The sequence below is a fragment of the Solanum stenotomum genome, chromosome 10 (genome assembly GCF_019186545.1).
Source record: "Solanum stenotomum isolate F172 chromosome 10, ASM1918654v1, whole genome shotgun sequence".
NCBI classification, from domain to species: domain Eukaryota; kingdom Viridiplantae; phylum Streptophyta; class Magnoliopsida; order Solanales; family Solanaceae; genus Solanum; species Solanum stenotomum.
Genome location: NC_064291.1, coordinates 48,355,563 through 48,368,029, shown reverse-complemented (window position 1 = coordinate 48,368,029; position 12,467 = coordinate 48,355,563). Strand labels below are relative to the sequence as shown.

Genomic DNA, 12,467 nt, shown 5'->3' with positions numbered 1-12,467 from the left:
CGAAGATCCATTGGCTTCTAATACAAACTTATGGTTAGTTTTGATAGTTTTTAAAACTTATGGGTATAAATCACATTTTTCTTAAAAAGTCAAATATGTTTCCCAAATACTATGGCCAAATACATGGTGAAATTTCACCCAAATAATATTTGTCAAAAATATTTGGAAATATATGGCCAAACGCTAGCTAAATATCAAGAAATGACGTCTAATATCTTTCAAAGTGTTTGGTCTTAATTTTTTTTTTTCCTATATTACATTTTGATTGTATCTTTTTTTTTTTCAATGAACTAAGTTACCTCTGGCTTTTCTTCTTCTTGTCTCTCTCTTTCCTTCATTTTCCTTTATGATCCAATTATTATTTTAGAGACGAATTTAGAATTTAAATATTATAAATATCAACTTTATTATAAATCTACTGCTAGCAAGAAAATTAACTTGAGGTGTACGTTAGATCAGTTCAATTTATATTATTCAGTTATAAAATAATAATTCATTAAAGGGTCTATAATACAAAAAAATAATTAAAAAAATCAATACTGCAATTCCTACGTTATTCGAACAAATTTTAATCATTTGAGCAAAAGATTTTTTTGAACAACAGGAACACTTAACTAAATGTGAAAAGAAGTCCATGAACTATAGAATAAATAAAACCTTTGAGCAGGTTGTTCATCAGTTTCATAGATATCGTTATTTTTGAAATTTCTTATCTTAATAATTTGGTACTATAATAACTAATATAAATGTTAAATGATGATTTTATGTCATAAAACTTTATTGTTACAGTTCACATTTAAAAATAAATAAACAATTTGCGAGTAAATAATATAATTAATATAAGATGAAAAATTTCGTTCTCAAGCAATGGTCAAGCAATTAATCGGAGATGTTTGATAAATAAATCTTCTAGACCATTTTTCATATGAACATGAGCAATAAGATGTTCAGTTGCTATCCATTTGACATACAATAATTATTAAATACTTGAGATGTAAATTCACCTATATTATCAAAAACGAATAAAGTAAATCGCACTGAAAATTGTGTTATCTTATTATTTGAAGAAACAATATCCCAAATGTCAAGTTGATAGACTAGCCATTTTATCATCGCATCAACAGGGCTAGCTTTCAGAGAGAGTTTTAACCCTCTGTAATCGAGTGATGGTGGAATGACCATTTTTAGTCTATGTTACTGTGCAACTAACTGCCTATCATAGATTGCAACTATATATGTTTTTCTTGTTTTGTTACTCAGATTCTCTTGTGAAGGAATATCAATGATGACTACAAAACTTTTATACTTAAACATGTTTTGGTAGAATAACTTGATACATATCTGTCATTCTGTTTAGCAGTGAACTTATATATATAATAAAGAAGATGCAAATGATATCTGTAGCAATATCTAGTCATTGATCTTTGGCATCGAAGAAGAAGAAGGAACAGAGGAAATGTGTCCTATGATCTCATATTCTCATATGGAATTAGGGGATCCGTCAGAACAGTTCCCTTGGCTGCCAGCATCTCTCTGTAAGATGCCCAAGTTACTAAATAAAGCCCAGCTATAATGAGAACTCCTCCCAAAATGCTGCAATGAACAATTAGAAGATGGAATGTAAAAATGAAAGATCATAACCAATCTATAAAAGAAAGCAAGTCAGAAGCACTAACCTTCCCAGATAAATATCGCTTCCAAGAAAAATACTAGACAGAATTGCTGTTGCAACAGCTTGAAGCGGACTGTATAGAGAAACTAAAGCAGGGCCAATAACCTTATTGCACCATGTCATAAGTCTGTAGTTCAGCCCTGATGTAACAATTCCCTGAAAGACACTAACCATTATATTTTCTACTCATTTCATGCATCAACGAAAATGAAGATTGGGACTTACAGCATAGCACACAGCCACAACTTCAGATGGTGTCAAATACCAACTTGTTGATCCATTGGTCATAAAGAATGATGTCCCTATCATTAATACAACGCCAAAAGAGTAAGAATATGCTGTCAATGATATGCTTGCCGGGTATTCTCTCAAAACTGGAGCCTGCAAAAATTTCTTTACTCATCAGATACATTTCATATCAGTATGTTTAGTTTGTTTTCGTGCATTGCCTTTCAGTATAATCGTTGAGAACGGTCTGCTATTTATTCCAATCAAGTCTATCCAAATTAATGATTACCTGAAGAGCTAAGTATGCTGCCACACACATACAGTTCATTATTAAGCATAAGACGCCGAGGTGCCAATTATCAAGTACCAGAAAACTAGACAGTAGCCATCCAGCAGGCTTTGATTGATCCTTAGCACTTATCTCAATTTGTGCTGTGAAATCTGATGTGCCGTCTCCAAACACCATTGGACCACGGAATACAACCATTAGAAAAGCCCCAGAAACACAAACGATGGTACCTCCAACTTTTGTCTGACCTTCCACAGTAAGAAGTTTCGTAGTTTCTGTACTGCATAAATAACACAATATGAATGATGTTGAGAAGGTCTACTAGAAATGCACAATGGACTGGCCCATGTTCTCTGTAATCCACTTCACTACTTCAGGTAATTATACCTTGACACAAAAGAGATGTTGGGTGTATAAGTAAGCAGGCCTTATACTCTAGTTGCACGTTTTAAAGCCATGGGGCTCTAGGACCAGAACAGACAATATCACTAGGGGGGTTTGGCCGTTACAATAAATAAAGGAGAACCTAAGTTGTTTTTGGCACAAACAGAAACACTCTTTCACCTCAAATGTTTCGAAAACAGCACCATGTAAACCAAAATCAAGAGATGAAGGGAGTTGAATGTTTACTGACCCCATGAGTACAGCAAGTATGAACGTGAAGACTGGTATTGAAGGTTGGAAAGCAGCAGCATAAGTCGGATTTGTGTAGCCAAGACCAACAAGAAACAATAGTTGGTTACCGAAAATACTGTCAGAATACCAAGGCATTTTCATGAATAGGCTTTTATTAAGTATAACAAAACTAAGGAAATTAACAAAACAAATCCAAATATACGTGCTTTGGACATCGAAACTTACCCAGTTAATCCTAAAATGAAGAATAACAGTACTAGCCGTTTATTCAGAGGAGGCATCGATCTCCTATACATAGAGAAACATAAAACATATATACATTTGTGAGTGATGCTCATAAAATTCCAAATATTGTAACTAACTTTTCTAAATATTGTAACTTTAATAACCGTGGTGTCAGAATCAGCTTGCACACACCTTGATTTCCACCCAGTATTTCAATTTTATGCATTACATCTTCATCTATCATCTCATTCACTTTTCATAATCACTATATAAATATGGAAGCAGTTATTTTCCATCATTCAGTACATGCCCACAGATTACAAAAAATTCATGATTTACATGTACTGAATTCAACTGTCTATTCACAGAGTGGCTGAATCTAACTAAATCTCTGTTATTTTTTTTCTAAACAGATATAGAGACTCAAGGTGTGTTCCGTAACGAAAATATTTTCCAATTTCTCTATGTTCGGTTTGATCAAAAATTTTGGAAAACATTTTTTCTAGAAAAAACAAGTTCCATGAAAATAAGGAAAATGACTTCGGTATGGAAAACGAATTACACAAGTGTCATCCCACTTTGATTATGTTTTCCCGATACTCTAATACACCTCATCTTCACCCACCCGCTAGTTCCCACCTCCACCTCCACTTCCGCATCCACATCATAGTATTTGTCTTACATTATATAAAAATATTTTTAAAATAAGAAGTTTTACTTAGGAACTGAACACAAGAAAATAAAAGAAGAGTACACTAGTTGGATTGCAGATTTAAGGCAAACAACAAAAAGGGGAATGAATATATGTAAAGAGATAAAAGAACTAACTTTTCATGGAAATAGGCAATTGGGGCAAGAATAGATATAGCAATAAGATCTCTATACAAACAGAAGACAATTTCATTGATGCCCACATCCAGAGCCACTTTAGTAATCACATGGTAAACACCAATGACAAGTTGTACCAAAACCATTGCACCATGGGCTTTCCATACATCACCATTTCCTACTGCCATTTTTCTTTCATCCACTCNCCCCCCCCCCCCCCCCCCCCCCCCCCCCCCTCTATATATATAGCACACCAACAACTAACAGCATGACCGTCATAGATTCTCGATCTTGTAACATTAGTGAAATACACCCTTAAATTCTCGTCAAGTTTAGGGGTGTTTTCAACACTTTTCTTGATTTTTATTAAGAATTTCATGCTCCTACAAGAGTTTGAGACCACTTACTATGTCATGTGGCATATCGAAAGTGCATCAGAGTTGTATCTAAGTTTAGTTAGTCAAGTAAAAATGGATTTTTACGACTATCAATAATTTAAGGACGAAATTAATAATTTGTGTCAAGTTCAAGAGTGTTACTGTTTTCTTAAAATCATCAAAATTCATGCATACGGTAAATTTCAATATACAAATATCTAAAAGGAAAAGATTGTATTTACATGATGTCAATAATCATAGTTAACAAGGAAAAGACCAGTGGCGTCTATCTTTATTTTTACATTCGTAGTTTAAGGATTTTTCTTGATTAAATTGATTAACAAATACTTTCCTTCTTTTTTGTAGAGAAAAATTATTAAATATCATTATAAAATAGAGTTTGAATGTATTTAAAATTAACAAAAAATGATCTCTTACATTTAGGGGCAAATTCAAAATTAGTCTCCTTGCTTTGAGCGATTTTCATCTTCTAAACTTATTAAAAATAAACATTTTTTTTATCTTTGTCAACAATAATTAATGACAAAAACAATACTCCCTCCCTCTCCTTAATTACTTGTCCACTTTTCCTTTTTTAGTTGTCCCTAATTACTTATCCAATTTGACAAATCAAGAAAGGACAAAATAATTTTACCTATTATACTCTCAATTAATTACTTTGAAAAAGGTAGAATTTCTTGAAAATCTTAAGTTTTTAATCCATCCACTTTATAATTAATAGGGTAAAATGGTAAACTTATTATGTCAATAATTATTTTCTTAATAAATGTGTCAATTCAAAAGTGAACGAATAATTAGGGACAGGAGTACTTAATTTTTGACAGAATTTGGACCCCTATTCAAACTTATTATTTTTTCCTATATGGCTCCCTTGTTTGTCTTGTGTACTAAATTCCATTAAAGTTGCTGTTTTTATAGGTGCAATAGTTGATAAACTATATGAATGTTACAATGGAAATCACATCAATTTGAAAATAGACTCAAACTTACCTAGAAAACTAGATTGTCAGACTCGAAGGTAGCAGTAAGATCTCTGTCTTCAAAGAAGGCATGAGGTTTTTCTAAAAGTATGTATAAATAAAAAATAACCCCTTCAATATCAAGAAATGATGTCTGGCATCTTCCAAAGTGTCTGGTTTTAAATTTATCTTCCTTTTTACTTTTTCTGTCTCAATTTATATGACTCACTTATTTCTTAGTCAATCTAAAAAAAAATGACAGATTTTTATATTAAGTAACAATTTTTAACTTTTAAATACTCATTTTACCTTTAATGAAATAATTTATTGTCACACAAATATCTCTCACTTATTTTAGACCACAAAAGTTTCAAAAATCTTTCTTTCTTAAATGTTGTGTCAAATCAAACTAACTCATAAAAAATGGAACCAAAAAAATATACTGACAAAGATATTTTTGCTGGAGGGAGTCTTTCGCTTCTATCTCTTCTCTATCCCTCTTTTTCCTTTCTCTTCCTTAATTTTTCTTCATGACTCGATTTTTATTTTAGATGTGGATTCATAATGTAAACGTTATGAATGTCATTTTTGATATAAAACGTACCATAGTGAGATAGCATACTCGTATGATTGATTTAAAGTCGGCCACTTATAGATGGCCTTTGACTCTTCGGACGGGTATGCTAGAAAGGATGTTTGGACGTTTACTTGGATCATACGTGTATAACGTGTTTTCCAAGTAAACATTTGATGTTCCTTTTCTGAAGAAGCCTAAGGGGTTTCTTGTCTTGTTTAGGACTGGACAACTTTTAGGTTATTACGCCTCTTGGGACCACAATAAATAAGGGGAAGTCGACTGTTGCCTCTAAAAGGGCCCGAATACCGCCTAAACCAGTGCAAGGTGGTATTCCCAAGGAAGCTAGCATAGCAATAGGGAATCCATCTAGTATTTACTAAGGAAAAATGGTGTTGGGGCCCCACTAAGGTGAATGTTATTGAACCCTCGGACCGATGACTCGCTTGTTTAGTACTGCTAACTATTATAGGAGGATGCCACCCCCTCGGGACTACCAGTAGCTTCGGTTGTTGAATCTCGTGCAAGTTAGGTTGTGGTTGTATTGGCTGCAAGCGGAACGTAGGCGCTTTAGGTGTGTGTTGACCATGCACTCTCGCTTCGTGTAATGTCGTATGTATGATAGAGGTAGTGTGGTGATTGACCTCAATGCTAATGGTGATCCCCAAGGTTCAACGAATGAATGAAGCTATGATCGTACCCGGATAGAGATGGTGGTCTTCCTCTGATGTCCCCGAGCCGGCCATAATAGAATAGATAGGTGAAGCAGTCAATAGCAGTCTGTTCTCGCCTATCGATAGATAGCAGGTTGCTTCCAAGCTCAAACCATTTGAAACAAAATTGCTATTTTTTTCTTGTTATTGATAAAGTGGTATTCTCCGCCCCTGTCAAATAAAGTAGAGGGGGAGAACTGGAAGAGAGAAGGAAAAAGAGCAAAGGATTGACAAGTCTAATGGGGGAAGAATGGATGACACGTTGACTGCCTTCGATAGACGAAAAAAAAGATATGGTGATCATGCCGTAAGACCTTGTTCCTTTCTACTTGACGTTCTTACTAGTAAAAAGATTAACTTGAGGTGTATGTTAGATCGGTTGAATTTATATAGATAAAGAATCATTTGTTAACGAGCGTATGTATATACAAAAGATAATTAAAAGAAAAATCGATACTGGAATTCACATGTCATCTTAACACATTCTAATCATTTTAGTATAAAAGATTTTTTGAACAATAAAAAATCATGATTTCATGCACTCAACACACACCCTATATATATATTACACCAACAACTAACGGCCATGATTTTGAGTATTTGAGTATAATAATATTTTATATTAAAATATTTATTATAATTATTATTAATGTGATGCACACGATAAATTTTAAATATTTAAAAGGAAAAAAAATTGTATTTACAAGATGTCTATTAGTCATTAATCATAGTTAACGAGGAAAGATTACTGGTGTTTGCATTTTTTTTACGTTCATACTNCTTCCCCCCCCCCCCCCCCCCCCCCCCCCCCCCCTCTATATATATAGCACACCAACAACTAACAGCATGACCGTCATAGATTCTCGATCTTGTAACATTAGTGAAATACACCCTTAAATTCTCGTCAAGTTTAGGGGTGTTTTCAACACTTTTCTTGATTTTTATTAAGAATTTCATGCTCCTACAAGAGTTTGAGACCACTTACTATGTCATGTGGCATATCGAAAGTGCATCAGAGTTGTATCTAAGTTTAGTTAATCAAGTAAAAATGTATTTTTACGACTATCAATAATTTAAGGACGAAATTAATAATTTGTGTCAAGTTCAAGAGTGTTACTGTTTTCTTAAAATCATCAAAATTCATGCATACGGTAAATTTCAATATACAAATATCTAAAAGGAAAAGATTGTATTTCAATATACAAATATCAGAGTTGTATCTAAGTTTAGTTAATCAAGTAAAAATGTATTTTTACGACTATTAATAATTTAAGGATGAAATTAATAATTTGTGTCAAGTTCAAAAGTGTTACTGTTTTCTTAAAATCATCAAAATTCATGCATACGGTAAATTTCAATATACAAATATCTAAAAGGAAAAGATTGTATTTACATGATGTCAATAATCATAGTTAACAAGGAAAAGACCAGTGGCGTCTATCTTTATTTTTACATTCGTACTTTAAGGATTTTTCTTGATTAAATTGATAACAAATACTTTCCTTCTTTTTTGTAGAGAAAAATTATAAAACATCATTATAATATAGAGTTTGAATGTATTTAAAATTAACAAAAATGATCTCTTACATTTATGGGCAAATTCAAAATTAGTCTCCTAAATATGCTTTGAGCGATTTTCATCTTCTAAACTTGTAAAAAATAAACATTTTTTTTATCTTTGTCAACAATAATTAATGACAAATCAAGAAAGGACAAAATAATTTTACATATTATACTCTCTATTAATTACTTTGAAAAAAATAGAATTTCTTGAAAATCTTAAACTTTTAATCCATTCACTTTATAATTAATATGGGTAAAATGATAAATTCATTATGTCAATAATTGTTTTCTTAATAAATGTATCAATTCAAAAATTGATGAGTAATTAGAGACCGAGGAGTACTTAATTTTTGACAGAATGTGGACCCCTATTCAAACTTATTATTTTTTCCAATATGGCTCCCTTGTTTGTTTTGTGTACTAAATTCCATTAAAGTTGCTGTTTTTATAGGTGCAATAGTTGATAAACTATATGAATGTTACAATGGAAATCACATCAATTTGAAAATAGACTCAAACTTACCTAGAAAACTAGATTGTCAGACTCGGAGGTTGGTAAGATCTCTGTCTCCAGAGATGGCATGAGGTTTTTCTAAAAATATGTATAAATAAAAAAAATAACCCCTTAAATATCAAGAAATGATCTCTGGCATCTTCCAAAGTGTCTGGTTTTAAATTTATCTTCCTTTTTACTTTCTATGTCTCAATTTATATGACTCACTTTATTTCTTAGTCAATCTAAAAAAGACCGACACATTTTTATATTAAGTAACAATTTTTAACTTTAAAATACTCATTTTATCTTTAATGAAATAATTTATAGTCAAACAAATATCTATCACTTATTTTAGACCATAAAAGTTTCAAAAGACTTCCTTTCTCAAACGTTGTGTCAAGTCAAACTAACTCATAAAAAATGGGACGGAAGAAGTATACAGACAAAGATATATTTGCCGGAGGGAGTCTTCGCTCCTCTCTTCTCTATCCCTCTTTTTCCTTTCTCTTCCTTATTTTTTCTTCATGACTTGATTTTTATTCTAGATGTGGATTCATAATTTGAACGTTATGAATGTCATTTTTGATACAAAATGTATCACTAGTAAAAAGATTAACTTGAGGTGTATGTTAGATCGGTTGAATTTATATAGATAAAGAATCATTTGTTAACGAGCGTATGTATATACAAAAGATAATTAAAAGAAAAATCGATACTGGAATTCACATGTCATCTTAACACATTCTAATCATTTTAGTATAAAAGATTTTTTGAACAATAAAAAATCATGATTTCATGCACTCAACACACACCCTATATATATATTACACCAACAACTAACGGCCATGATTTTGAGTATTTGAGTATAATAATATTTTATATTAAAATATTTATTATAATTATTATTAATGTGATGCACACGATAAATTTTAAATATAAATATTTTAAAGGAAAAAAAAATTGTATTTACATGATGTCTATTAGTCATTAATCATAGTTAACAAGGAAAGATTACTGGTGTTTGCATTTTTTTTTTCGTTCATACTATAATAATTTTTCTTGATTAAATTAGTTAACAGATACTTTCTTTCTTTTTGTACGGAAAAATTATTAAATGCTATTATAATAAAGGAAAAGGGCGTGATATACAACTTTGTTATTTAGAGCTGATATATCTCTCGTTATGAATGTGATCATATACTCCTATTGGTACACAAATGACTCACACATATACCATTTTCCTCTAATGGAAGTGAAAAAAATATTTTTAAATTTACTTTTTATTTTTTTTAATTAAAAAGAAAGATAATCCATATAAGGGGTATATTTGATTTTTCTCGTACATTTTTTTTATGCTATTTGATTTATTATTTTGATGATAAAATTTATTTTTTCACTTATTTTCTTGTAAAATTTATTATAGATGCCCCAAATATATTTTTACAGATATAAAAACTAAATTACAATATATATCCAAAAAAAATTAATTTTAATTTTTTAAAAACTTTTTAATCTTTTTCCATTCACATTTCTTTCTTTTTATTTCTCTTAAATTTTAAACTAAATGATGAAATAATAATTAAAATAAGAATAAAAAACTAAAACAATAATAATTAAAGAAGTCAAAAAATAATTTATGTGTGAAAAATTAAATACAAGATTTTCTAAAAAATTAAAAATTAAAAAAAATGAGTTTAAAATTAATTTTTTTACTTTTGTAACTGTATGAATATATATATGTCACTTTTATAACGAGAGGTAATAGCAACTTTAAATGACAAAATTAAGAGGTATATCAAGTATTTACTTTATAATAAAGTTTGACCGTATAAGAAAATAACAAAAATATGATCTCTTACATTCAGGGGCAAGTTCAAAATTAGTCTCCTAAATATGCTTTGAGCAATTTTCATCTTCTAAACTTATCAAAAGTAAACATTTTTTTTATTTTTGTCAAATAATTAATGAGTTGAATTTAACTAAAATCTATTGGTTCATCAATGTTGTCTTCTTATTTTTCTTCACATTTGCCCTTAAAATAAACAGACCTAGCATCTTTTATATCAGGTGGTGTGTACCTTTTCTATTGATTTTCGCGAGTACCTTATCGAAATCTCACTAATTTAGAAACTAATTACTTAGATACGTGCTGTAATATTACAAATCTTATCATATTTTAGACTTTAGATACATGTATCTTGAATACATAAGTCAAAATTAGGTGTAACTTGTTCTAGATACATTGTATGTAAGTGAATTCACATGTATTTGTGATATATAAATAGCTCTCGCTCACCTTCCTCCTATTTTGCTCGCCACTTTCCTATCTCGTTCGCGTATATGATATCCCAGATACATGTTTCTGTTAGGGTTTTGCCCTGATTTTCTTACCATAATTTAAGATTTATTTTTCCTTAAAGAAAAAACAAAACATTACCATAAATGTTTTTACTTTTCTTGAAAGGAAAATATAATATTATTTTATATTTGGTTTATTCTCTCCTTTTTGGACTCTTTTTCTAGTAAGAAAAGGTTTTAGGACTCTATAAATATAGGTTTGTTTCTTCTAACACAACAACAATAGAATCCATAATGTAGTCGTTTAAGAGTTTTGTTTATGGGGAGATTTATTCTCTCTAAAGTTTCAATGTTTTTCTTTATATTAGTTTTGATATAATAATATTTTGATTTTAGTATAAGTTTTTTGTTGTCTGATTTATCAACCATATGATTTGCAAATTGCAAGCTTCCGCATGACGCCATAATCACCCCTTCAGAACCCAACAGTTTCTGAGATACATAGGTAAATCTCGCTCGCCTCCCTCCCGTTCTCGCTCTCCTCTCCCTATTTTCAACGTATCTGATCGCAAAAATTATGTATAGATGTATTTGAATAAAAATCTAATATAAAATTATTAATTAGTGAGATAATATGAAATTATTTTAAACCTGGTAGGTGGGATTATTTTTTCCTATGTGGCCCCTTTCTATTTTTTCGTGTAGTAAATTCTATTAAAGTTGTTGACTTTTCTATCGCTATACATACACTCTATGGTACCATTGCTATAGGACCCTTGGGTCACTACTATGTGGTAGAGGAATAAGTTTAATTGTGTGATGTCGATGATCGGATTTCTCAATATAAAAAATATGGCTAAATAATGTGGTCCAATGGAAGATCAAATTTTTTTGAATATGAAAATATCTTTAATAAGAAGTTCGACGACTAATCCTCTCCTCACTCCAAGTACCCACCCTATTTTGTGATAAGTGATATCGAAGCTAATCATATTTTGATGTTAAAAGTTGTTCCACATACAAAAATTCCATTGTTAAAGGTGACTTGTTTGAAAAAATAATAAGAAATCCATCGAATAAAATTGTCCTTTTTAATGATTTGATTCAAAAATGTATCTTACTATTGTATTGGGTCAAAAATATTTTTTCTTGACAAACATATTGTTATTTTATGGGGTTATATGTATCCTTTTCTCATAAATATATTATTATTTTTAAAGTATATTTTTTTTCTTGAGAACAATATAGTTTTTAAAGAACATTTTTCTTATTTACTTTTAAAAAATATATATATAGAAAAATTCTTTAACGGATAAAAAAGTAAGATGTAATTTTTTTCTTCTTATTGTCATTTTATCAATTAAAATAAAATAAAATTTCATATACATTTAAACTCATAATATCAATTAAAATAAAATAAAATTTCATATACATTTAAACTCATAATATAGGTAATATATATAAAATCATACTAATTCATCACTAAATTATCATTTAGATAACAATAAAAAGAAGTCTAATAAAATAGAAAAATACTTATATTTCTTGATCTTTTTTGAATTGAAAAAGGATAAGCACTCGCTAATAT

General features: G+C 30.2%; 1 pseudogene; it reads right to left on the bottom strand.

Annotated features, from left to right (window-relative positions):
• Positions 1-1,410: 1,410 nt before the first annotated feature.
• Positions 1,411-4,072, bottom strand: LOC125843102 (WAT1-related protein At4g19185-like; annotated as a pseudogene).
• Positions 4,073-12,467: the final 8,395 nt, after the last annotated feature.